Genomic DNA, 27,078 nt, shown 5'->3' with positions numbered 1-27,078 from the left:
TGTCTTTCTTTCCCAAATCTGGTGTCTCTGGTGAAGTCAAGATGTGGACCTGCCGGAGCGCACCCCTCTCGTGCCTTTCCCCATGTACTTTTGGAAAGAGACAGGAGATGAGCACCACTGCAGTATGTCTCAGAATGATTCCTTCTGACACTTAGGATGGAAGGAAGAGTACCTTTGCGGCTCCATGTTGCCTCTGTATCAGCAGGCACACGTTTAAACTGTGTATCACTGGAACAGGGTGAAGGCCTTCTGCAAGGGCTTTGGAGTCCACACAAAAGAGAAAGACAAACAACAAAAGCGCAACAGTTCCTTTCGAGACAGTGCTCCTACTGTTGCTATTGTCCTATTGGCTTTGTCCTGCTGCCACTGCAGAAGCAAATCTCAAGAACCACTCTCATCATTCAGCTTGTGCAAGTTTGCCACTAACTGTTTGCCTGTGTATCTACTCCTTCCTAGGTGAACCGAGCCCTCGTCCACGCAGAAGAGCCAGAGCGTATAGCGATGGTTCACTGTGTGCGTCCATCAATAGAGAGCTGCTAGGAAGTACGAATCGCTGCGGCTCGGATGAGAGCCTTCCATATAACACCAGTGATGGAGTGAAGGAGATAATCCAAGTGGAAGCCCTCATCTCTCCCGGCTGTGCAGAAGACGCTGACCTGAGCCTGCCAGAAACAACAGTCACCGAGCTGGACTGTGACGGGGCACCATTGCAGTGCAGCCCAGCCCAAGCACAGCCCGAGTGCCCCGACAGCAGCAGCTCCATGCAGGAGCAGGTCAGCGTCAGCCAGGAGGAGCCGAGCCTGGTGGAGGGGGACGTAGAATCAGAGCTCCAGTCCCAGGCACCGGGCAGCAGCACGAGCTCTGAGCCCCTCTCTCCTGAACAAGAGAGGATGAGTCCCATGTGTACACCGGACCTCTCACCAAAAGGCCCTCCTGGCTGTGAATGAATAAAAGCATGCTGGTGCTGGATCAACGCCTTGACTGCCTTCTGAGTCTTCATTCCCAGGGATTGGGATGGATGCAAGCAACAGCAAGGCAGCTCATGTTGCAAGGCTATGGCTGTGGGCTGTGCGTGCAGCAGAGCTGCGGGTTTATACCCATTTTGTCTGGCTGTGGGATGCCTGCAGCGAGAGCTGTGCTCCCGTAGTGTATGGTAGCAAAGAATCTCCAGTATCCGGGATGCTGCTCATGATCATGCCCAGCTTGCTGGCTGTGGCTTTGTGATGCTTTTGAGTGAGGGCTTTTGGATGCTCTTGGATGCCTCGGCTGATCCCAATGGCTCTCTCCTCCCGCCGTGTCCATTCGTGGCTCCCAGCTACGAGCTGGCCCTGCAGAGCATCTGCAGCCCTGTCAGCATCAGCATCCAGCAGCGGCAGGAGGAGCTCCCCGTGAGCACCATCTGCCCGTCCCTCCGCCGGGCTCTCATTGGTCAGAGGCATCTCTGTCCTTCCCCCTGCGTCTCATTGGTCAGCGGCAGCTCTGTCCCTCCCCCGGCGTCTCATTGGTCAGCGGCAGCTCTGTCCCACCCCCGGCATCTCATTGGTCAGCGGCAGCTCTGTCCGTCCCCCGGCGTCTCATTGTTCAGCGGCAGCTCTGTCCCTCCCCCGGCGTCTCATTGCTCAGCGGCAGCTCTGTCCCTCCCCCGGGCTCTCATTGGTCAGCGGCAGCTTCGCCGGCTCCCATTGGCTGAGCCGCCGTGCGCGGGAGCGGCCGTTGGGAGCCGGCAGTGTCAGGCGCGGCTGTCGTCAGCGAAGCGCCGCTCCGGCAGCCCGGGCCGCCCCGCAGGAGAGCGCGGCGTCAGCCGGCGCTGTCCGGGCAGCACCGACCGGAAGTCGCGGCACAACGGGAGCGAGTGCTGAGGACAGCTCTGCCGGAGGTGTGCGGGAGAACGGAAGCGGGAGAGGGGGAGGGGCCCTGCGCGGCCCCCCAAGCACACTGCCCTCCCCTCCCCCGTGGAACTGCCGTGGGGTTGGGCTGTGGGATTGGGATGAGGGATTGGGGATGGGTGGTGGGATTGGGACTGATGGAGGCCTCGGGTCCCCCAGCGCCACAGTGCTGCTGCCTGCATCTGAACCGTGCCCCCCCACCCCCAACCCCTCCAGCGCTGCTCCCGGTGCCCCCAGACCCCCCGCAGCTCCCCAGAACCGGGGCTAAGGTGGGCCTGTGGCTACTGGGAGCTGCGGGGAGGCTTCTTGATGCAGCTGGTAAGAGAACCTACGAGAGGAGCTGCCCTGTTAGACCTGCTGCTCACAAACAGAGAAGGTCTGGTGGGAGATGTAGAGGTTGGGGGCTGTCTTGGGCAGAGTGACCATGACATGGTAGAGTTCTCGATTCTTGGTGGAGGCAGGAGGGGGAACAGCAAAACTGCTACCTTGGACTTCCGGAGGGCAGACTTTGAATTGTTCAGGAGACTAGTAGGGAGAGTCCCCTGGGGTTCAGTATTAGAAAGCAAAGGGGTACAAGATGGCTGGTTGCTCTTTAAAAAGGAAGTCTTAAAGGCGCAGGAGCAGGCTGTCCCCCTAAGCCGCAAAATGAGCCGGTGCGGAAGAAGACCGGCATGGATGAATAGGGAACTCTTCTTGAGGCTCCAGGAGAAAAAGAGAATCTACCTCCTCTGGAAGAAGGGACGGGCAACCCAGGAAGAATACAAAGAAGTTGTTAAGATGTGCAGGGAGAAAATCAGAAAGGCTAACGCCCAGCTTGAACTCAAGCTGGCTGCTGGGGTAAAAGGGAACAAGAAACTCTTTTACAAGTATATCAACAGCAAGAGGAGGACCAGGGAGAATCTCCATTCTCTACTGGATGAGGCTGGCAGTGTAACCACTGAGGATGAGGAAAAGGCAGATGTTCTGAATGCCTTCTTTACCTCTGTCTTTAAAAGACAGACCGGTTATCCTCAGGTTTCTCTACTCCCTGACCTGGCAGCCTTGGCTGGGGAGCAGACTAAACCCCCCACGATTCAGGAGGTAACAGTTAGAGACCTGCTACTCCAACTGGACTGCCACAAGTCCATGGGACCGGATGAGATTCACCCGAGAGTGCTGAGGGAACGGGCGGAGGTGATAGCCGAGCCGCTTTCCATCATCTATCAGTGCTCCTTGTTGACGGGTGAGATCCCAGAAGACTGGAGGCTTGCCAATGTGACTCCCATCTACAAGAAGGGCTGCAGGGAGGATCCGGGGAACTACAGGCCTGTTAGCCTGACCTCGGTGCCGGGGAAGATTATGGAGCAGATTGTCTTGAGGGAGATCACGCGGCACATGCAGGTCAACCGGGGGATCAGGCCTAGCCAGCATGGGTTCACGAAGGGCAGGTCCTGCTTGACCAACCTTATCTCCTTCTATGATCCAGTGACCCGTCTGGTGGATGAGGGAAAGGCTGTTGATGTGGTCTACCTAGACTTCAGCAAAGCCTTTGACACTGTCTCGCACAGTATTCTCCTCCAGAAGCTGGCAGATCGTGGCTTGGACAGATACATTCTTTGCTGGGTAAGGAGGGCCGGGCCCAGAGAGTGGTAGTGAATGGAGTTAAATCCAGCTGGCGACCGGTCACGAGTGCTGTTCCCCAGGGGTCGGTGCTGGGGCCTGTCCTCTTTAATATCTTTATTGATGACCTGGATGAGGGCATTGAGTGCACCCTCAGTAAGTTTGCAGATGGCACCAAGCTAGCTGGAAGTGTTGATCTGCCTGAGGGTAGCGAGGCCTTACAGAGGGATCTGGATAGGTTGGATAGCTGGGCTGAAGCCAATGGGATGGGATTCAACAAGACCAAATGCCGGGTCCTGCACTTTGGCCACAATAACCCCAGGCAACGCTACAGGCTTGGGGCAGAGTGGCTGGAAGACTGTGTAGAGGAAATGGACCTGGGGGTGTTGATTGATGCTAGACTGAACATGAGCCAGCAGTGTGCCCAGGTGGCCAAAAAGGCCAATGGCATCCTGCCTTGTATCAGAAATAGTGTGGCCAGCAGGAACAGGGAAGTAATTATTCCCCTGTACTCAGCACTGGTGAGGCCGCACCTCGAGTACTGTGTCCAGTTTTGGGCCCCTCAATGTAAGAAAGACATCGAGGCCCTGGAGTGTGTCCAGAGGAGGGCAACAAAGCTGGTGAGGGCTCTGGAGCACATGCCTTATGAGGAGCGGCTGAAGGAGCTGGGGTTGTTCAGTCTAGAGAAGAGAAGGCTCAGGGGAGACCTTATTGCTCTCTATAACTACCTGAAGGGAGGTTGTGGTGAGCTGGGGGTCAGCCTCTTCTCCCGGGTGACTAGTGATAGAACGAGAGGGAATGGCCTCAAGCTGCGCCAGGGAAGGTTCAGGCTGGACGTTAGGAAATACTACTTGTCTGAAAGGGTGGTCAGGCACTGGAATGGGCTGCCTAGAGAGGTAGTGGAGTCACCGAGCCTGGTAGTGTTTAAAGAGCGTTTGGATGTTGTGTTGAGGGACATGGTTTAGCGAGAACCATTGATGAAGGGCGGATGGTTGGACTGGATGATCCTGTGGGTCTTTTCCAACCTTAGCGATTCTATGATTCTATGATTCTATAGGGGGATATGGGTGTGACGGGGGCTGTGCAGGGACTGTTAAGGCGTATGGGTCTATAAGGAGCTGAGGGGGACTCTAGGGGGGATTTGGGGCTGTGGTGAGCCATCGGAGGATTTGGGGCTATAGGTGGCTGTGGGGAGGTTATGGGCGGGGGGGTATATAGTCAGGCTGCCCAGGGAGGTTGTGGATTGTCCTTCTCTGGAGATACTCCAAACCCAGCTGGATGCCTACAGTACAGCCTGCTGCGTGGAGCCTGTTTTGCGGGGGGAGGGGTTGGACTCAGTGATCTCTAGAGGTCCCTTCCAGCCCCTACAGTTCGGTGATTGTGTGATTGTAATCGTTGCTTCTTGCAGCAGTAGAGTGTTTCAGAAGAGAGAAAAAGATGGCGGCGGTGAATTGGCTTTCTGTGGATGGTAAAGCTGTGCTGAGAACTGGGCTGACTATTGCAGCTGAAAATGCGTGCCAAGTGTGCAGACGCAGCGGAATAACTCTTCCGTGTAGGTTGAGCTTGTGTAAGGTAGGTGTCCTTGCTAGGTGAGCTTCTGCTTTAAAGCATCAAGTTGTAATTTTAAAAGTAAGGTTGCCAGTTCTTTTTTTACCCAAGTGATTTTTTAGCCAGGAGAGATTGGAGATGCTGTTTGGTAATGGAAGATGGAGAGAGGAAAAGCAAGTAAAAGGCATGCTGTGCATAGCCACCACATGCCATGGGCACCGTTGTCGTCCTGCACAAAGGAGGAGCAGCTCAGCAAGCTTGGCCTGAGCCGTGGGAGGGAGCATAAAAACATCTGGACCAACCGGAAACGAGTTAGTTCTGCAGGTTGGTTGTTTTCTGCTGTTTGTCCCACATCCTGTTGCTCAGTGGTAGATCTGTTCACGTTCAGTGCCAGCTGAATGAATGCTAGGAATGACCCCGAGCATTTTTGTTTCAGCTGTCGCAACGCTTTGTTCCCTTGCTGCTGGGCTGGGGCATTTGAAGAATGATGCACGTGCTGATGCCCAGCCAGGCTTTGGGGCTGAGTCTGCAGAGCAGGGTATGTGTGTGGCAGGAGTGAGGCTTGTGGGGGAGCAGGCCAGGTGGAATCCAGTGTGCTTTGCTGTCGTTCTCAGTGCTTGTTTTTGCTCAGCAGGGCAGGTGGTGAACCTCATGAAGCAATGCCTGCAGACGGGGTTTGCAGAGCAAGAGGTCCTGCAGGCCTTGTGTGACAGCCATGGAGCTGTAGCGAGGCTGCATCAGTGTAAAACAGCAGAAATCCCCGGAGGCGTGAAGGTGAGCTGCGGGCTCCAGTAGTGCAGGAGGGGATGTACGTGCTCAGGGTTTGGCTGCTTCTGTGTGTGTTAAGTGAGTGTGATAGCACTGCTTGGTTCGTTTGAGTGTATGGAACAAGTGTGCCATCCTTTGTGCTGGAGTCGTGTGGAAGGAGTCCTATGTGTTTGCGACCTGACTTGAAGCCAGTAGGCATCACGGAGGAGTAGGGGAAGGGGATGAGGGGAGGCAAGCTGGGGTAAGAGGATGAGGCGTAGGAACAGGAACCTGTTTGGCCGATCTGACGTGCTGCCATTCTCTTTTTGGTTTAGGAATCTCTGTGTGCTTTTTAATGAAGAACAATCTCATTGTTCATCTTGTGAGCGAATTCATTCAGGCCTGTTAGTTGGTGTTGTTCTCTCCATGGAGCTGCAAGTGAAATGGATACTTCTGGTGTGATGTGCGGCCCCGTCCTGTGTTCTCAGATCTGCCAAGTTGGCAAGGCCTGGCTCTTGGTTGGTGAGCTGTGCCCAAGGTTAGGGAGGTTTCTCTTCTGGGCTTGACGTGCAACAATCAGACCATATAGCCGGTAAGGATATAGAGCAGGCATGTGTTTCTTGGTGACGCGCGTACTCCCTGGTGCAAGGGGGATCGCTCCACCTAACTTGCACACTGTCAGGAGAAATGGTGCTATAGATGTAGGTAGGTCGAACTAATAGCTAATCAGTAGTTGACAGGAATTCGGAGACATATTCATTCCATTCTTGAGAGCCCATTAGCATGCAGTCCCTCTCCTCCTTGCGCGTGCGTAGAAGGTCGTGATGATGAAGGCTTGTAGTTTTCCTCACGAAGGTTCGTAGTCTTCCTCACTGCACACTTGTGACCCCGAAGGTGGGGCATCCCCCGAACCGGTTTCAGCTTGCCCTGTAGACATCTAATCAGCTCCCTGCCATGTGTTTTCGAGCTGCTCTCAAGTCCTTATCTCGATGGCCTTCATCCTCCCTGTTCTTCCTAACCTAGTGTCTGTGAAAGTGCTTGGAATCCCTTGTTTTCTAGCACTCTCTACCTAAACTCCCTCTGTTTGCCTCTTATTTCTACTTTGTGCAGCTACTCTCCCTTTTCTTGCTGTGAGGCCCTTCTCTCTCTAACTGCAGGCTCCTGTTCTCACTCTTCAGTTCCCCCCTTTTCTATAGTCTAGCAGGGCTTCTACCTGCTAGATCATTTTTATTCTGTTCTACGTGTCCCCCAATTTTTTGTCCCGAACTGGGGCTCTCCTATTCAATGGCAAATCACCTTAGGCTTCCTTTGGCCAAACCAGGCAGAAGAGGCATCCTTCACATCCAGAAGGCAAACTCCACCTACTCATTCCCTAACTTAGTTACTAAAGTGTATGGATCATATGGATTCATCGGCAAGATTGGAGTATTGTATTTGGATTCACATTCAATTAGTAATCCGAAATCCAAAACTTATCTATGGTTTCTTTTCTCCTTCAAGCAAACTCCTTCAAACTTAGGTCCTTTTTGTGACTTGTCTTCTATCCCAAACTTACACTTTCCATGCTCTAGCCAATCTGGAATGGTCCAATGTAGTGCCACTATCCCATAAACAGGCACTTTTCCCTCCCCTCTAGGGAAGGCAGTGCATATCCAACAAGATTTGTTGAGAGCCTGGCCAATTTTATCACTTATTTTTAAGTAGCTGTTCACTTGCCAAGCTATGACTACTGCTCCAATCATACTGATTATTATCAAAATCTTATACATGCTTTTGGATCCTGATTTTCAGTGGTCCTCTCTCTTGTGCTGTTTGCTGTGGTCCTGGTGCTTTCTTCAGGCAGGTATGACGTATCCACAGTGTAAGTCCCTCTACCTTGGCCGTGGTGTGGGTGGTCAGGAGAAGTTGGTAGGGTCCTTCCCACTTTGGTTCCAGAGGTGAATCTGAGAGAGAGGTTTAACATAAACATATTCGCCTGGCAATACATCATGCACTGGACCATCTAGGCCTCATGCCCTGGCACCGAATACTGCTTGTTCAATTTTCTTTAATTGCTTTGCCAAGCTGACCATATATTCACTCAACACCTTATCCCCCACCTGTATAGAGATTTCCTTTTGTACAGTATAGGGTCACCCATAAAGAATCTCATGTGGGCTTAATCCTTCCTTGCTTTGGGGTTTAGTCCAAATTCTCAGAAGTGCCAAAGGCAGTGCCTGCAGCCAGGGAATCCCAGCCTCTTGGCCAAGTTTTCCTATCTGTAATTTGATCAGGTGATTCGTTTTTTCCACCTGTCCGCATGACTGCCGTCTATAAGGTGTGCAATTGCCAAGCAATTCCCAATAATGTGCTTATTTTTTTTTTGGACCACCTTGGCAAAAATGTGGGCCTCGATCTGCTGAGATTGCTCCAGGAACCCCGAACCTTGGAATTAACAGCATGTAACAGCATTTTCGTTGCTTCCCGAGCCTTAGGAGTCCTCCAGGGAAATACCTCTGGCCATCCCCAGAAGCTATCAGTTAGTGCCAACATCCAGCGATCCCGCCCTTTTCTTGGGGGTTTCAGGAAGTCACTTTGTCACTGTTGCCCTGGAAGGTTCCCTTTCCCAATAGGCCCACTTGTAGCCCTTTGCTGGTACTAGGATCGTGCTTTGTAACGTCTGTTTGCCCAAGACATTTTCCTCTCCTCTCTTAGAACCAATTTCCACGGAGTAGCAAAGGGCAAAACAATGTGTCCATCTGTCAGCCTGCTCTCTTCCCTTCTAAATGATGAATTAGATTGCTGTCTTCTTGAAAATATTTTACAGGTTTTGACTCAGGTTCAGCAATTTTAAGCTTACGGTCTGGAATTAAAGCCCTGTTCCACGACCTGTTCTGCCCCCTGGTCCACCATCTTCTCTCCACTTTCCGGTACGGTGTTCCCTTTCTGATGTCCTTGACAATGGATGATAGCCACGCTCTTTGTTGATTTACATCAGGCTATTTTTCCTTGTGTGTGAGCAATCCTTGCTCTCTTCTGGTGGTCCTATGAGCATGTAGCATCCCATCTCCACAATTAGCATCTGTGCGTCTATGTCAGGCTCTTGTCAAGGCAGTTATTTCAGGCTTCCTAGAGACAGTCCCCCCAGGTAATGGTTGTGTTTCGGTGACCTTGTCAGTAGCAGTTCCTGCATATCCTGCCTTACGGTTTCCTTGTCTCACCAACCTGCTTGCATCAGTAGGCCAGGTGTCTTCTGCATCTTCTAAGGATTCGTCTTTCAGGTCCGACTGGTAACAGTGCGTAGCTTCGGTTATTTCCAAGCAGTCCTGAAATGCTTGTTCTCTGGGAGTTCCTCTAAGCAGAGATGCTGGGTTGACAATATGAGTTGCAGTTATTTCTGAATCATCCTGCTGTACCAGGATGGCCTGGTATTTCAGGAAGCCCTGGGGGTGAGAGCCCATGCCCCCCTTTTACCTCCGAAACAGTATAGACACTGTATGAGATATTCCAACTGTTCTTCTTTGGCCTAGCGTAGATGTCCGATGTTCTTGAATCTTGAGCACTGGTGCAGCCACCACCCTCAACCACTCTGGCCATCTCTCCCTCACTTCCTGAAGGGGCCTTACCACCAGTCCGTAGCCGTGTATCCACGGTTGGCACCCTGCTGTCATTCCTGAGAATGTACGGAGTTCCTCGGCACTTTGTGGCTCAGGGCTTTGGCAGATGGCTTCTTTCCTGGCAGTCCTTGAGGTTCCAAGTCCAGCTGTAATCTCCTATTCCAGATAGGTCCCTTGCCGTTGAGTTCTTGGTGCCTTCTGTTGAGACAGTGGATCATCATTGAAACCAGGAAATTCTGCACATTCGCAGTCCATTGCACACAGCCCTCTTTGTTTCTGTGGCATCCACATGCTGCAGTCAAGTTCCACCATGGGATGGAGGAACCCAAATCTCAGGCTCCCAAGTTGAGCAGTTCTCCAAAATCCTTGGGCTGTTCTCACAGCCCTGGCTAACACTGTCCAGGTGAACGGAGTCTTTTTTGTCCCAAACTGGGGGTCTCCTATTCAATGGTAAATGACCTTAGGCTTCCTTTGGCCAAACCAGGCAGAAAAGGCATCCTTCACATCCAGAAGGCAAACTCCACCTACTCATTCCCTAACTTAGTTACTCAAGTGTATGGATCATATGGATTCATCGGAGAGATTGGAGTATTGTATTTGGATTCACATTCAATGAGTAATCCGAAATCCACAAGTTATCTATGGTTTCTTTTCTCCTTCTCCAGTTGCATATCCTCAAAGGGCACTGCTTAACCCTGAGTGGGCTAGCCGTAGCTCTTGCTTTGAACTTAGGGCTGCATTTTGGCTCTACCAGACATCCCTGATAGCCACACGGCTAAGCATACCTTAGTGAAGATTTCTGTAACTTCTGAGGTTACCCCATTGTTTGTCCCTGTTTGCATTAAAGCCAGACTTAGCATTTTCAGTCAGTTCATCTTGTTTGACCCTTAGCACCAGTGTTATTGAATTGACTCTCTGCATCCATTTGTTCTGATGAGTCTTGCCAGAGGAACGGTTCTGGAGAACCTGGCATCTACAGGCATGTATGCATTCCTCCTTATTTTCTCAGCCTCTCTTGAACTGATCCCAAAAGGGAAGCCTTTTCTTGTTGGGCAGTAGCTCCGACTTGTGTTGCAAAATCATCTCCGGGTGGTAAGAGGCACCCGTGCCCACCAGAAACGAAACCTCTTTCTCCTGCTCTCCTAGCTGCAATTTCACCGGTGGATTTGCTAGGACTAACTTCCCAGGTTGCCATTCTTCAGCTTTTGCAATCAGAGACGGTTGGATTTGTGCACCGCTGTCTCATTTCCCTGCAGTTGGCACAGTGCTTTTGGTCCAGCAGGGCTGGAAGCCTCCCCCTCCACGGGCTCTTCCAGGCCCCCCCCGTACCTCTTTCTGAGGGGACCTCTGTGTCCTAGGGCTCTACTCTAGCACCGCAACAGGAACAGCTGTTGCTCTTCCCAATGGCCTTACTATCTCTGTTCCTCAATCCGTTTTTTTCCTTTCTCTTGCTCAGCTCTCTTTGGATCTACCACCCTGTTCCACCTTGCTCATCTTGGCCTTCCTCAGCCTGCATCCTTCTGCACCTTTTCCCCAAAGTCTCAGCACTACATAAACAACTAGCATGACATTTCAGTTTCACCTCCTCCTCTCCTCTCCGGAGATTTCCAGTGCTAACACTGGAATTTTGGGTTTCCGAGATCTCTGCACATGAAGGCTATTCTCACTGCCAGTGCCCCATCCTCTCCACCTCCCCCCCTTTGCAAGTAACACTGTTTACAACAGCACTCTCTGTGTGGGTCCAGGGCGGGAGGGGGTGTGGGGGGTTGCTCTCCTGCCATTGCAGATACACTCACTCTCTCTTTAACCCTTTTTCCCAACGGGGTTTCTTTGGGAATTTCCTTCCCCTGGGAGCCTCCCACGATGTTGACCAAATTCTTCTTGATTCCTCATTTCCTCAGAGTTTCCACAGGCAACCCTGGACACCGCCTACTGATCTTGTTCAGATGTGAACACTTGGATTTCACAGATCTCACAGAAGCCTGTCCACCTTCCTTGACACGCTTCCCCGCAATCAGAAGACAGTACTACGCAAACAGGCTGACACTCATTCCCTGCAAGGAACGCATCTCACTCACACCACACTCACTCTGATCTTTAGAACAAAAGCCATGGTTTCGACGTAGGCCACAATGCTGACGACGTCTTTGAGCTGGCATCTTCATAAGGCTAGTACATGAGTCAGTAAGCTTTCAGGTTTCTCTGAAAGTCAGCTGGACCTGAAATGATTAGATCCATGGTACGGAACACTCAGCAGATGGTGATAACAATCACACAACCTAGAACTCCCACTACTATCTCGCTGTTACCAAGAAAAGGAGGGAGAGCTGTTGCTCTTCCCTTGCGTCTGACTTGCAGGTCCCCTTCCCCAGGCATCCTGTGAGGCCCTTCTCAGAGTCTCTATCTGCAGGGTCCCGTTCTCACTCTTCAGGCTTTGAGACATGCCTTCCAGTTGCACGTTGCGTTCTTTGTGTTGTAGACCTCTTGAGCTCCAGCCCCAAGGGAGGATCCGAGCAGTAGCGCAGAAGGAACGGTTTAGAGTGGAAGTGCACTGCAAAGGGCCGGAGGCAGCAGGAGCAGGGAAGTGATCATCGCCACTGTACTGTACTCAGCACTGGTGAGTCCTCTCCTTGAGTAGTGTGTTCAGTTCTGGGCCCCTGACTAGAAGGGGGACCCTGAAAGCCTGCAGTGTGTCCAGAGAAGCGCAATGAAGCTGTGAGGGGTGTAGAGCACAAGTGTGATGGGGAGCGGCTGGGGGAAGTGGGATTCCTTAGTGTGGAGAAGAGGAGGCACAGGGAAGACCTTCTCACTCTGTCCAATTACGTGACGGACGAGAGGTTGTGTTGAGGTGGGGGTGGTCCTCTTCTCCCGTGGAACTAGTGCTAGGACTAGAGGGAATGGCCTCAAGTTACCTGAGGGGAGATTGAGGTTGGATGTGAAGAAGAACTTCTCCCAGTGAGTGGTCAGCCGCTGGAGGGGGCTGCCCAGGGAGGTGATAGAGTTCCTGTCCCTGCAGGTGTTCAAGGGACACTGGATGTTGTAGTGAGGGACGTGGCTTAGTGGGAAGGAAATGGTGGTGGTAGGTGGGTGTTTGGACTGGATGATCACGGAGGTCTTTTCCAACGTTGCTGATGCTATGATTGTCGGAAAGGCATCTGGTGGTTGAGTGCTTTGCTGGGTGAGCGTCCCCCTGCTGGAAAGCAGGCAGCTGTGGTCTTTGCAGACAGCCACATCCACGGGGATTGGAGGCTTCTGAACCGGAACCTTGTCTTTCCCGTCTCGTGCCCGCTAAGTCCTGTTATTTGAAAGCAGCACCGTCGCGGCAACCTTGATTTCTGCAGCCTTCTGCGAGCTTTGTGCCACGAGAGCTGTGCTGCTTCTCCCATGTGATGTGAGAGCGTCTGGAAGGCCCTGACGTGCGGAAATCAGACCCTATAGCCAGTAAGGATATAGAGCAGGTATGTGTTTATTGGTGACGCGCGTACACCCTGGTGCAAGGGGGATCGTTCCACCTAACTTGCACACCGTCTGAAGAAATCGTGTTATAGATATAGGTCAAACTAATAGCTAATCAGTAATTGACAGCAATTTGGATACATATTCACTACATTCCCGAGAGCCCATTAGCATACAGTCCCTCCCCCCCTTGCGCGTGCGTAGTAGGTTGTGATGATGACGGCTTGTAGTCTTCTTCACGAAGGCTCATAGTCTTCCTCGCTGCAAACTTGTGACCCTGAAGGGGGGGCATCCCCCGAACTGGTTTCAGCTTGCACTTCAGACATCTAATCACCTCCCTGCCAAATGTTTTCGAGCTGTTCTCCAGTCCTTATCTTTATGGCCTTCATTCTCCTCGTTATTCTGGACCTAGCACCTGTGAAAGTGCTTGGAATCCCTTGTTTTCTAATACTCTCTACATAAACTATCTCGATTTGCCCCTTATGTCTACCTTGTGAAGCTGCTTTCTCTTTTCTTGCTATGAAGCCCCTCTTCCTCTACTGCAGGGACCTGATTTTGCCCTTCAATTCCCCCCTTTATTATAATCTAGCAGGACTTCTACCTGCTAAATTCTCTAATCTGTTCTATGTGTCCCAAAATAGGTCCCACTTTCCACCTTTTGCCTTAGCTCATGTTTCTTCCATATCTCGTATTCTTTTCTCGTATTTCGGCACAGGCAGGCAGAGCACTTTATCATCACACAGGTAAAACCTACAATCAGTACCAAGATGATACAAACTAGGAAGAGCTGCTTTAACCATCCTAGATTTGGTAGCCAGCTAGTAAGCAGGTTCCATAAATCTTCCTTCCAGTTGGTGTCATCCTGACTTGTCCTATGCAGGACTTTCGTCTGTTCCCAAATTTTCCTTAAATCTGTTTCAGTTCTTAAATCCTTACTGATGTAAGCACAGCAACTCTGATTTATTACTGTACATACCCCTCCTTCCTTGGCTGTTAATAGGTCTAATGCCATCCTATTTTGGAGTACTACTTTGGATAAAGAGGATACCTATTCTTGGATTGCCCGTAATACATCTGTTGTGGCATTCTCCATGATTTCCAGAGTTGCAGAGATATTTACTATACCTTTTTCTAGCTGGGTAACTCCTAGAGCCGGGATAAGAGCTCTCAGAAAGCTGTGGTATCCCTTGTTCTATATAGCTAGGGGGTTGTATGTATGCTTAGTTCTAATTCAAGGGATCCTCAGGAGTCCCCAAGGGATTTTCTCATGCACCATGGTCTGGGGTATTAAGTATCCTGTAGTACAAGTCCCTGTCCAATTTAAAGGTAATGCTTTTCGTGCCTGGCTGTCTCCACATAGCCACCAGTATCCATGAGGTAACTGACATGGCCTGGCCATCTTTTCCTGGTGAGTGAATGATGCTCCCATCTCTACAATTCCGAGTATGTTCTTATCTGAGACCCAGTGAGAATCCTTATCGATTCTAGGATCACACCCCCCACCTTGGCTCCACCTTCCAGCTTCACTGATCCCTGATATTACCCCAGAATTTCCATATTCCCAACTACACTCTATGCCTGTCAAGTTCCGTCATCCAACCTCCACCCCACCTTTACCATCAGTTTTTCTGCCTACAAAGATAGATGTAGTAAAGTTAATAACTAGTAAATCAAACTTAGGTCCCTTTTGTGACTTGTCTTCTATCCCAAACTTACACTTTCTGTGCTCTACCCAATATGGAATGGTCCAATTTAGTGCCACTATCCCATAAACAGGCACTTTTCCCTCCCCTCTAGGGAAGGCAGTGCATATCCAACAAGATTTGTTGAGAGCCTGGCCAATTTTATCAGTTATTTTTAAGTAGCTATTCTCTTGCCAAGCTGTGACTACTGCTCCAATCATACTGACTATTATCAAAATCTTATACATGCTTATGGATCCTGATTTTCAGTGGTCCAATCTCTTCTGCTGTCCGCTGTGGTCCTGGTGCTTTCTTCAGGCGGGTATGACGTATCCACAGTGTAAGTCGCTCTACCTTGGCAGGGGTATGGGTGGTCAGGAGAATTCTGTAGGGTCCTTCCCACTTTGGTTCCAGAGTTGAATCTGAGAGAGAGGTTTAACATAAACATAGTCGCCTGGCAATACATCATGCACTGGACCATCTAGGCCTTGTGCCCTGGCACCAAATACTGCTTGTTCAATTTTCTTTAATTGCTTTGCCAAGCTGACCATATATTCACTCAACACCTTATCCCCCACCTGTATAGAGATTTCCTTTTGTACAGTATAGGGTCACCCATAAAGAATCTCATGTGGGCTTAATCCTTCCTTGCTTTGGGGTTTAGTCCAAATTCTCAGAAGTGCCAAAGGCAGTGCCTGCAGCCAGGGAATCCCAGCCTCTTGGCCAAGTTTTCCTATCTGTAATTTGATCAGGTGATTCGTTTTTTCCACCTGTCCGCATGACTGCCGTCTATAAGGTGTGCAATTGCCAATCAATTCCCAATAATGTGCTTATTTTTTTTTGGACCACCTTGGCAAAAATGTGGGCCTCGATCTGCTGAGATTGCTCCAGGAACCCCGAACCTTGGAATTAACAGCATGTAACAGCATTTTCGTTGCTTCCCGAGCCCTAGGAGTCCTCCAGGGAAATACCTCTGGCCATCCCCAAAAGCTATCAGTTAGTGCCAACATCCAGCGATCCCGCCCTTTTCTTGGGGGTTTCAGGAAGTCACTTTGTCACTGTTGCCCTGGAAGGTTCCCTTTCCCAATAGGCCCACTTGTAGCCCTTTGCTGGTACTAGGATCGTGCTTTGTAACCTCTGTTTGCCCAAGACATTTTCCTCTCCTCTCTTAGAACCAATTTCCATGGAGTACCAAAGGGCAAAACAATGTGTCCATCTGTCAGCCTGCTCTCTTCCCTTCTAAATGATGAATTAGATTGCTGTCTTCTTGAAAATATTTTACAGGTTTTGACTCAGGTTCAGCAATTTTAAGCTTACGGTCTGGAATTAAAGCCCTCTTCAACGACCTGTTCTGCCCCCTGATCCACCATGTTCTCTCCACTTTCCGGTACGGTGTTCCCTTTCTGATGTCCTTGACAATGGATGGTAGCCACGCTCTTTGTTGATTTACATCAGGCTGTTTTTCCTTGTGCGTGAGCAATCCTTGCTCTCTTCAGGTGGTCCTATGATCATGTAGCATCTTAACTGCGTAATTATACGGACAGATGCGATGTCAGGCTCTTGTCAAGGCATTTATTTCAGGCTTCCTAGAGACAGTCCCCACAGGTAATGGTTGTTTTTCGGTGACCTTGTCAGTAGCAGTTCCTGCATATCCTGCCTTACGGTTTCCTTGTCTCACCAACCTGCTTGCATCAGTAAGCCAGGTGTCTTCTGCATCTTCTAAGGATTCGTCTTTCAGGTCCGACTGGTAACAGTGCGTAGCTTCAGTTGTTTGCAAGCAGTCCTGAAATGGTTGTTCTCCGGGAGTTCCGCTAAGGAGAGATGCTGGGTTGACAATAGGAGTTGCAGTTATTTCTGCATCATCCTGCTGTACCAGGATGGCCTGGTATTTCAGGAAGCCCTGGGGGTGAGAGCCCATGCCCCACTTTTACCTTCAAAACAGTATAGACACTGTGTGAGATATTCCAACTGTTCTTCTTTGGCCTAGCGTAGATGTCCCAGGTTCTTGAATCTTGAGCACTGGTGCAGCCACCACCCTCAACCACTCTGGCCATCTCTTCCTCACTTCCTGAAGGGGCTTTACCACCAGTCCGTAGCCGTGTATCCACGGTTGGCACCCTGCTGTCATTCCTGAGAATGTACGGAGTTCCTCGGCACTTTGTGGCTCAGGGCTTTGGCAGATGGCTTCTTTCCTGGCAGTCCTTGAGGTTCGAAGTCCAGCTGTAGCCTCCTATCCCAGATAGGTCCCTTGCCGTTGAGTTCTTGGTGCCTTCTGTTGAGAAAGTCGATCATCACTGAAACCAAGAAATTCAGCACATTCGCAGTCCATTGCACACAGCCCTCTGTTTCTGTGGCATCCACATGCTGCAGTCAAGTTCCACCGTGGGATGGAGGAACCCAAATCTCAGGCTCCCGAGTTGAGCAGTTCTCCAAAATCCTTGGGCTGTTCTCACAGCCCTGGCTAACACTGTCCAGGTGAACGGAGTCTTTTTTGTCCCGGACTGGGGCTCTCCTATTCAATTGCAAATGACCTTAGGCTTCCTTTGGCCAAACCAGGCAGAAAAGGCATCCTTCACATCCAGAAGGCAAACTCCACCTACTCATTCCCTAACTTAGTTACTCAAGTGTATGGATCATATGGATTCATCGGAGAGATTGGAGTATTGTATTTGGATTCACATTCAATGAGTAATCCAAAATCCACAAGTTATCTATGGTTTCTTTTCTCCTTCTCCAGTTGCATATCCTCAAAGGGCACTGCTTAACCCTGAGTGGGCTAGCTGTAGCTCTTGCTTTGAACTTAGGGCTGCATTTTGGCTCTACCAGGCATCCCTGATAGCCGCACGGCTAAGCATACCTTAGTGAAGATTTCTGTAACTTCTGAGGTTACCCCATTGTTTGTCCCTGTTTGCATTAAAGCCAGACTTAGCATTTTCAGTCAGTTCATCTTGTTTGACCCTTAGCTCCAGTGTTATTGAATTGACTCTCTGCATCCATTTGTTCTGATCAGTCTTGCCAGAGGAACGGTTTTGCAGAACCTGGCATCTACAGGCATGTATGTATTCCTCCTTATTTTCTCAGCCTCTCTTGAAGTGATCCCAAAAGGGAAGCCTTTTCTTGTTGGGCAGTAGCTCCGACTTGTGTTGCAAAATCATCTCCGGGTGGTAAGAGGCACCCGTGCCCACCGGAAAAGAAACCTCTTTCTCCTGCTCTCCTAGCTGCGATTTCACCGGTGGATTTGCTAGGAATAACTTCCCAGGTTGCCATTCTTCAGCTTTTGCAATCAGAGACGGTTGGATTTCTGCACTGCTGTCTCATTTCCCTGCAGTTGGCACAGTGCTTTTGCTCCAGCGGGGCTGGAACCCTCTCCCTCCACGGGCTCTTCCCGGCTCCTCCCCTACCTCTTTCTGAGGGGACCTCTGGGTCCTAGGGCTCTACTCTACACCGCAACAGGAACAGCTGTTGCTCTTCCCAATGGCCTTACTATCTCTGTTCCTCAATCCGTTTTTTTCCTTTCTCTTGCTCAGCTCTCTTTGGATCTACCACCCTGTTCCACCTTGCTCATCTTGGCCTTCCTCAGCCTGCGTCCTTCTGCAGCTTTTCCCTTCCCAAAGTCTCAGCACTACATAAACAACTAGCATGACATTTCAGTTTCACCTCCTCCTCTCCTCCCCGGAGATTTCCAGTGTTAACAGTGGAATTTTGGGTTTCCGAGATCTCTGCACGTGAAGGCTATTCTCACTGCCAGTGCCCCATCCTCTGCACCTCCCCCCCTTTGCATGTAATGCTGTTTACAACACCACTCTCTGTGCGGGTCCGGGGCGGGGAGGGGGTGTGGGGGGTTGCTCTCCTGCCAGTGCAGATACACTCACTTTCTCTGTAACCCTTTTTCCTTTGTCCCCTCTTCATCCCCTCAGTTACACTTCCACATACCCTCAGTCATGCTTCTGTTTCCCATTAGCAATTACACTTACTTCTGCCATGAAAACCGTTTGTCCCATTCACTTCAGAACCCACCAATCATACAGCACAGTTCTTCAGTGTCCATAAACACCCAGTACTTAGTCTCGTGTTGAGAGCACTCCGTTCTAACAACTGGTCATGTTACTTTATGGACCTTCCTTCCTTAAGAAAAACAGGAACTGTAAGAAGGTATGATAGTTACGGGTCCCCTTCCGATGCCGCTTCTCATCATCTTCTAACTTCCACATTAAGCACCACTGATTGCAATACTTGGTGAGAGTTTCCTTCCTCAGGGTGCCTCCAGGTTCCCCTGCAGTATCCCACCAGTGTGCCAGTGCACATCCCAACGGGGCTTCTTTGGGAATTTCCTTCCCCTGGGAGCCTCCCACGATGTTGACCAAATTCTTCTTGATTCCTCATTTCCTCAGAGTTTCCACAGGCAACCCTGGACACCGCCTACTGATCTTGTTCAGATGTGAACACTTGGATCTCACAGATCTCACAGAAGCCTGACCACCTTCCTTGACACGCTTCCCCGCAATCAGAAGACAGTACTACGCAAACAGGCTGACCCTCATTCCCTGCAAGGAACGCATCTCACTCACACCACACTCACTCTGATCTTTAGAACAAAAGCCATGGTTTCGACGTAGGCCACAATGCTGACGACGTCTTTTAGCTGGCATCTTCATAAGGCTAGTACATGAGTCAGTAAGCTTTCAGGTTTCTCGGAAAGTCAGCTGGACCTGAAATGATTAGATCCACGGTACGGAACACTCAGCAGATGGTGATAACAATCACACAACCTATAACTCCCACTCCTATCTCGCTGTTTCCAGAAAAAGGAGGGAGAGCTGTTGCTCTTCCCTTGCGTCCGACTTGCAGGTCCCCTTCCCCAGGCATCCTGTGAGGCCCTTCTCAGAGTCTCTAACTGCAGGGTCCCGTTCTCACTCTTCAGGCTTTGAGACATGCCTTCCAGTTGCACGTTGTGTTCTTTGTTGTGTTGACCTCTTGAGCTCCAGCCCTAAGGGAGGATCCGAGCGGTAGCGCAGAAGGAACGGTTTAGAGTGGAAGTGCACTGCAAAGGGCCGGAGGCAGCAGGAGCAGGGAAGTGATCATCGCCACTGTACTGCACTCAGCACTGGTGAGTCCTCTCCTTGAGTAGTGTGTTCAGTTCTGGGCCCCTGACTAGAAGGGGGACCCTGAAAGCCTGCAGTGTGTCCAGAGAAGCGCAATGAAGCTGTGAGGGGTGTAGAGCACAAGTGTGATGGGGAGCGGCTGGGGGAAGTGGGATTCCTTAGTGTGGAGAAGAGGAGGCACAGGGAAGACCTTCTCCCTCTGTCCAGTTACGTGACGAGAGGTTGTGTTGAGGTGGGGGTGGTCCTCTTCTCCCGTGGAACTAGTGCTAGGATTAGAAGGAATGGCCTCAGGTTGCATGAGGGGAGATTGAGGTTGGATGTGAAGAAGAACTTCTACCAGTGGGTGGTCAGCCGCTGGAGCGGGCTGCCCAGGGAGGTGATAGAGTTACTGTCCCTGCAGGTGTTCAAGGGACACTGGATGTTGTAGTGAGGGACGTGGCTTAGTGGGAAGGAAATGGTGGTGGTAGGTGGGTGTTTGGACTGGATGATCATGGAGGTCTTTTCCAACGTTGCTGATGCTATGATTGTAGGAGAGGCATCTGCTGGGTGAGTGCTTTGCTGGGTGAGCGTCCCCCTGCTGGAAAGCAGGCAGCTGTGGTCTTTGCAGACAGCCACATCCACGGGGATTGGAGGCTTCTGAACCGGAACCTTGTCTTTCCCGTCTCGTGCCCGCTAAGTCACGTTGTTTGAAAGCAGCACCTTGGTGGCAACCTTGATTTCTGCAGCCTTCTGCGAGCTTTGTGCCACGAGAGCTGTGCCGCTTCTCCCTGTGATGTGAGAGCGTCTGGAAGGCCCTGCAAGAAGTCTGGGTAGGTGATGGCAGTGTCTCTTCCTTTCCCCCCCGGTGCTGGACATAGCGGGGAACGGGAGTGGGGGACATCCCAGCAGTGGGTTCCTACCTCAGCAGAACGGAAGGGCTGTTCTGATGGGTGTAGTTGAAGTGGAGTGAGTCTGAGGCTGATGAGAGAAACGAGGGGCCTGTGAAAAAAAGGAGCATGCTGCATTTTGTGGCGCAAGATGTTCTGGGAACTGCTGGTAACAGTGCCCACAGACTTGGATGAATCTTCAGTCGGGTGCAGGGACGCGTAATGCTCATCGTAGATGTCACGCTGACAGCAGCAGTAGAGAGACAAATTTCATAGGGCTGCATGCTTTTTTTTTTCCTTTTGTTTCAGTCCTAGCCGTGGAAGCATAGAAGCGTTACCCAGACCAATTGAGCATTTGCCACCTGGGCTTTCTACCAATGCCATAGGCAGTGGAAGTCAGCATCGCAAGCATCCGTGAGAGCCCTGCAAAAGACTGGTGAGAGTTACCCTGGCGGCCTCCTTTGGCAACCTCAGGTCTCTGTAAGCTCTCAAGCTGTGTCGTAAGTCCCCCCGTGGTGCTGACTCAGCTCTCCCTGTCTTTGGTGTAGGAGAGCTGGTCTTGAACTCCTTCCTGTTTCCTGCCTATCATCTGCTCCCTTCTTTGCCCATGGCCCAGCGAGCCTTTTATTCCTCGCCCTCAGATTTGCACGTGTGGATGAGAGCATCTGCTTATGTACATGTGCACTTATGACAGTGCACTGCACGTCTGCTGCCATTGCTTTGCAGCCCTCATGTGGTGGAGCACCACAGAGTCCTTTGCTTACTCCCCCCTTTCCGGTGGAATGGGGGAGAGAATTATGGGGGAAAAAAAAAGAAGGTGGAACTCATATGTTGAGAGAAATCTCTTTCCAAAGGTAGAGAAAAGGACAGAAGTAATGGATGCACGCACACACACACACACACATATATATATGAATGTATGTAAGAAGTGATGTAGAAGCAGTGGCTCAGCACCTCCCAAGCAATGGGCAAGCAGAGGAAGAGAGTGAGATGAGCTCCCACCCCGTCCATAACCCCTTCCATCTGATGTCATATGGTATGGAATATCCCTTTGGCCCGTTGACATCAGCTGTCCTCATTTGGTTTCCTGCCAGCTCCTTCTTGAGAGCTTTGCTGAGAACGGCCTTGGCTCTGTCCAGGTCTGCTTCTCAGAAACTATAAACACGAGAGTGTTCTCACTGTCATAGCATCATAGCAGACACTGAAGAAAAATGGATCCCACCTGAGACTAAGACAGCCCCCCGGTGTCCGTGCAGCGAGCCGTGTGGGGCTGCAGGTCGTGCATTTCCCTGGCAGCATTGGCCAGGGGTGCTGGGGAGGTTTGCGTGCTCAGCTTGGGCATCGCGCTGCTGTGCCTGTCAACACAGCATGCTTCGTGCTCTCCAAGCAACAGAACAGCGTTTCATCAACAATGTGCCGTAATATTTACTGGAACCAGATGCATTTGTGTCTCTGAGGCTGGGTTTACCCAACGAGCTCTTCTCGAAGGAGCTGTTTTGATTCCCTTTGTCCGTGTGCGAGATGCGCTTATCCCACTTGTGTTCTGTGCTTTGGTATTACTCTTGGTGGGCAGAAGGAGCTGGTGGATTCAGCAGCAGTAGATTCTGTTGGTTTCCTCTCTGCTGCTTCATCCCTGGAGCTCGCTGCTGCACGGAAGAGTACAATCGTGTTTATCCCAGGGCTGCTGTAAATGGGAGCCCGGTTGGCGTAGCAGTGATCAGCAGCTAACGGGCTGTGCAGAGGAGGGCTTTGCAGAAGGAGCAGGAGTGCCTGCGTCCATCTGTATCCTCGGATACGTTCTGGCAGTGAGGCAGCAGCTGTGGCCACAGTGACTGAATGCAGACTTGGCAAGACCCCCAAGGCTTGGGGCTGCCACGTGGCGTTTCCTAGCCCTACCCTCCTTTATATGCCTGGCAAAGCACAGCCACCCTGCACCCAGGGCAAGCGTTTGTCTTAGTGTCATGTTTCACGCTATCTTGTGAAGCTCAGGCACTGGGGGCAGCTTCCCCCCAAAGAAAAGGAGGAGGAAATGAGGTCGTCATGGAAGCCAAAAGGCAAAAATGCACTCGGGAAAGAAACTGTCGAAGCAGTCTAGTAGTAGTACTATGTATTTCTCTTCCTTTATTTCCATCCAGGTGCAAGAGATGGCTGCTCTAAGCCGCCCGTGGATGCAAAGAAGGACCCTAGTGTGGATTTGCCATAGGCCCAGCAAGAGGCTCAACAAGACCAAGCGCCGGGTCCTGCACTTTGGTCCCGACAACCCCATGCCAGCTTCTCCAGGATTTGGCTGGGATAGAATTCCAACCACGCACTGATTTCTCGAACACAAAAGGGGGTGCCCTGTTGGAATCCTGTGGTCTTGTGACGTGGTCTTGCCTCCCCACCTTGTCTGTCCATGGTGGAGCAGCCGGGTGGCCCTTAGTGATGTCATAAGCGGCTAGAATGAGGGGAGGAGCAGCGCGTGCTGCTTCCCTTCATTGGAGCGCTTGAGCTCGGCGTGAGTACGTGGCTTGTTGCACTTGTGCACTGATTGAGTCCGTTCGTCTTCATCCCGTCTTGCGCAGCGCCTTGTAGGTAAGCTGAGACGGTGCGGGATAGACGGGTGGGCCGCGAGGCCTTGAGGACTGCTGGCTGGCGGAGCTCCTAGGATCCCAGGATCCTAGGATCCTAGGATGCTTAGGCTGGACCGTCAGAGGCCATTTTCCCCCGGGCCATCCATTCCAAAGCCATCCATCAAGGTGGCATTTGTGCCATGGTTTTTCCCTCGCCTTCCTTGCTAAATTGTGGAGGCTCACTGACCTGCTCTTTCTCTGTCCCCTCCCCACCCTCCACCTGCTCCCTTGGTGCAGCTTTTGCTCGCGGAAGATCAGAGCAAAGTGACAAGGAACGGCTGCGGTTTCGAGGATCTTCTTCTACCTTGTTCTGATCTCTTGCCAGGTACGTCACACGTTTTGTCCCCCCACATGTTTCAGCAGCCCGTGTTTAGTCGCACTGTGTGTAGTAAGACAGCCTCGTGCAGCTGGGGTGTGGCACTGGAAAAAACGTGTGGGTTTTCTCCACTTCCCCTCCAACTCAGCCCTTGCAAGGATGCTGCCTGTAGTGCTGGGACCAGCTAGTGTGAAGGAAGTAATCCCTTAGGCAAAGAGCCCTAGCCCCACTCTGTGCAGAGCTGCAGAACGTGAGCCAGGGGCACAGGCGTGCATGCTTTGGCTGTGTGAGTGTGCCCGACAGCGGTAGGGAGCACAGCAGAGATGCAGGCAGAGGAAATGCGTGGGCAAGGCTGTGGCCGGCGCTGGTGGTGAGGCTGCTGCTGGGAGCCGGGGGCTGGGGAGCAGCTCCAGCCCCAGCAGTGACACCTCTCCCTGGCCTGCTACTGCGCTCTCAGCGTGCTGCGGGCAAATGCATCTGCTGCTTTGTGCCAGAGTCCCCATCTGCTAGCAGAGGGACAGCGACTTGGTCCAAGTGCTGTGTATTCAAACGGCTGTCCCGTTTGAATAGACTGCACACAGTTGTTGTTTCTAGAAGTAGTTCTGAAGAAGTCTCTTGATCCAGTGCTGTGTGAGCACAGGAAATGTGATTCTTTTCTGTTGCAGCTTGTCGCGCCTGCTGTGATGGGCATCGCGAGCAGCGAGATCAGCCGTGGGCCTGACCGGGCGTTGACGGAGGTACAGTGTGAAGCTCTGCTTGGTCTCTGTTCCCTGACTTGAGCCAGCAGAATGAGCCACCGGTGTGCTCTCCTGCTTTTCAAGAGAGAGAGCATCCTTCCGGCTCTCTCGGTGTCCCTGAAGAGCTGCCTTAAAAGCTTCATTTCCTTGCTAGTGGCATCGAGATGGAACCCTGAAATCCTCCTTGTTTGTCCTCAGCTCCTCACCATGGTCTGTGCTCTCTGTTTCAGCCTGAGAACCAGGGGAAGCCTCTGCTGGTCTGTGAGGAGTCATCTCTTAATATTCCAGCTATTGCTGCTGGCCATGTTATTAAGAGATACACTGCCCAGGCAGCGGATGAGCTCTCCTTGGAGGTAAGCAGTTAAAGAAGGAGTTCCTTGTTGTCACGGACAGAAGAGTATACCGTGTGAATGCATCAGGAATATTCTCAGACACCTTCAGAATGCCTTGTGAGGCGAAGCCCAGAAGATGCAGGTCCAGATAGGACTTGCACTGGGTTGGATGCAGGGAGGAGTTCAGCCATGTCTAAAAGACGTTTTGATTTGGCATGCTTGCACTGTATTCTGTCTGGTGTGTAAGGCAGTGGCTCTTGTACCTCCAAGCCCAGCTTTCCCACGGGAAATGCCTGAAGAGCTGCCCCGGTGCAATTGCTCTCAAGCTGTGCGCTCTTTGGCAGTACAGAAGTATGGCGTCATCTCAGCTGTGCTTTCCTCCCAGCTGTGCTGACGCTGGGATTGATGTTGCAATGTCTTGCAGGTGGGAGACCTGGTGTGCGTTCTTGATATGCCAGCAAAGGAGCAGAGCCCCTGGTGGAGAGGCAAGCATGGCTTTCAGGTAGGCACGAGCTTCAGACTCCTGGGCGCAATTGCAGTCAAGTGAGGAACGTCAGCTTTGAGCTGCTCGGCCTCCACAGGGTGGCTTCTGGACGTCAACAGCTTCCCTGTGTCGCTGTCAGAGGCCTTTCCCTTTGGCTCTGGGCTTGGGTGGGAAACTGTCTCCTCATGTGACTTAGAAGCAAGAGCCTCTTGTGCTCAATAGGCAGTCAGGAGTTGAGCATCTCTGTCCTTTGTACAAGCACGGAGAACAGCCATCTTATGCTCCGTCAATTGCTTTTGTAGGTCTTCTGGCTGCAAATGTTGAATGAGGGTTACTTTTCTGCAGGCCATTCTTTCTTGGTTGAACAGTTGAGGCCTGAGAAATGCTGCATTCAGTATTCCATCTCTCTTCTTGATCTTGTTCCAGGTTGGATTTTTCCCTGGTGAGTGCGTGGAGCTCATCAACGGAAAAATTCCTGAAGCCCTCATCAATTCAGCGCCAAAGCCAGGTAAGGATGTTACATGTGATGGCGCGGGGAAGTCACATGGAGTCTTTTTCTGGGTGTGTTCTGTGTTGAATACCTCCTTTATCCATCCCACGTTCTCCTCTGTGTTGATGATCCTTCCTGCATGCCACGGGGCGTAGGGCTGCTGTTTTGTAGGCAGTGAGAATGAGGGCTTGGGCAAATGCTCGAATCCTTGTAGAATGCAGTGTTGGCAATGTTCTTGCCGCTTTGACGCTCTCTGTAGCATGTGTTTCCACTCAGCCTGGTCCCACTGAGCCCAACCTGAAATGAACTGGTTTCTTCCTTTTGTTGTGCAGTGCCAAAGAAGCGTGGCAAGCTCCTCAGCTTCTTTCGTTCCTTCGTGAAGGCCCGCCCAAAGGAACCGAAGCAGCGGGAGATGGAGATGGAGAAGGAGAAGGAAGGGGTGTTTGGCTGTGACCTGGGAGAGCATCTTCTCCACTCTGGCCGTGATGGTAAGGAACAGCCCGTTCCCGAGAGCTTCCTCCCTCTGTTGGGCATGTAAAGATGAAAGGGAGATCGTGTCTAGCAAGGGGCAGGATGATAGCGGTGGAGAAACGTGAAATGGGAGTTGATGGCTGCAAGGGAAGCTGAGGCTAATGCTCATAGGAGGCCGGCACACTTGTATTTGCTTAAAGCCAAAGGTGTAAGCCAATCCCACGCTAGCCTGAAAACCAAGGAAGCCTTTTGGCCCAAGAGAGTGTAGTGCGTCAGTTTCCTAGCGCTTCTGGACATGAGGTCTCACGCCTCCATTCCGGTGGGAGCTGTGATGGGACTTGCAGTGTCTCTGGCTTCCCCAGAATTACTTTCTGCAGGCTGCTTGGCAGGTTCTGGCATTTCTTGAAAGCCAAGAACACGTCCGTGTCCAGTTTCTGTCCCCGGCTCCTGCCTGTCTGCGCCGTTTGTGACAGCTTTCTTTCTCCTGTGAGGAGGAGGCATGCAGTAGCCTGGCTGGGCTTAGTGGATGGGATGTGACAGGGGCAGCGGCTGAAGCAGGACTTGAATCAGGAGCTCAGCTAAGCGCTGGCCCTTGTTCTGTAGTCCCCCAGGTCGTGCAGAGCTGCGCTGAGTTCATTGAGCAGCACGGCGTGGTGCAGGGGATCTACCGCCTGTCCGGCGTGGCGTCCAAGATCCAGAAGCTGCGGTAAGAGTGCTTCTTGACTGTATGTTGTCTTGCTTTGGAGTTGTTTTCCTCTTTCTCCAAGCCCTCTGTTTTTGTGTCCTTCTCTCCAGCCATGACTTTGAGTCGGAGCAGATTCCGGAGCTCACCGTCCGGGACATTCACAGCGTGAGCTCCCTGTGCAAGATGTACTTCAGGGAGCTGCCGAGCCCTCTGCTGACCGAGCAGCTGCATGGCAAGTTCTCGGTAAGCACAAGGCAATGGCCTTCATGTCCCTCTTTGTTGCCTTTCCCATCCACACACACGCCTGCGCACCTTTTTTTGGTCTTTTTTCTGTTGAAGTTGGGGTTTTGATGGACATCCAGTGGGTGTCTGTGTACAACAAGCAGCTCGTGCTTCCTGCACACCGCGTGCACCGTAACACCTGGTGTGTGCATCCTGCCACTGGAAATGTGGGAGATGGGAGCAGCAG

The sequence above is a fragment of the Gallus gallus genome, chromosome Z (assembly GCF_016699485.2).
Source record: "Gallus gallus isolate bGalGal1 chromosome Z, bGalGal1.mat.broiler.GRCg7b, whole genome shotgun sequence".
In the NCBI taxonomy this organism is placed as follows: Eukaryota; Metazoa; Chordata; class Aves; order Galliformes; family Phasianidae; genus Gallus; species Gallus gallus.
Note: the sequence above shows the minus strand (reverse complement) of the source record.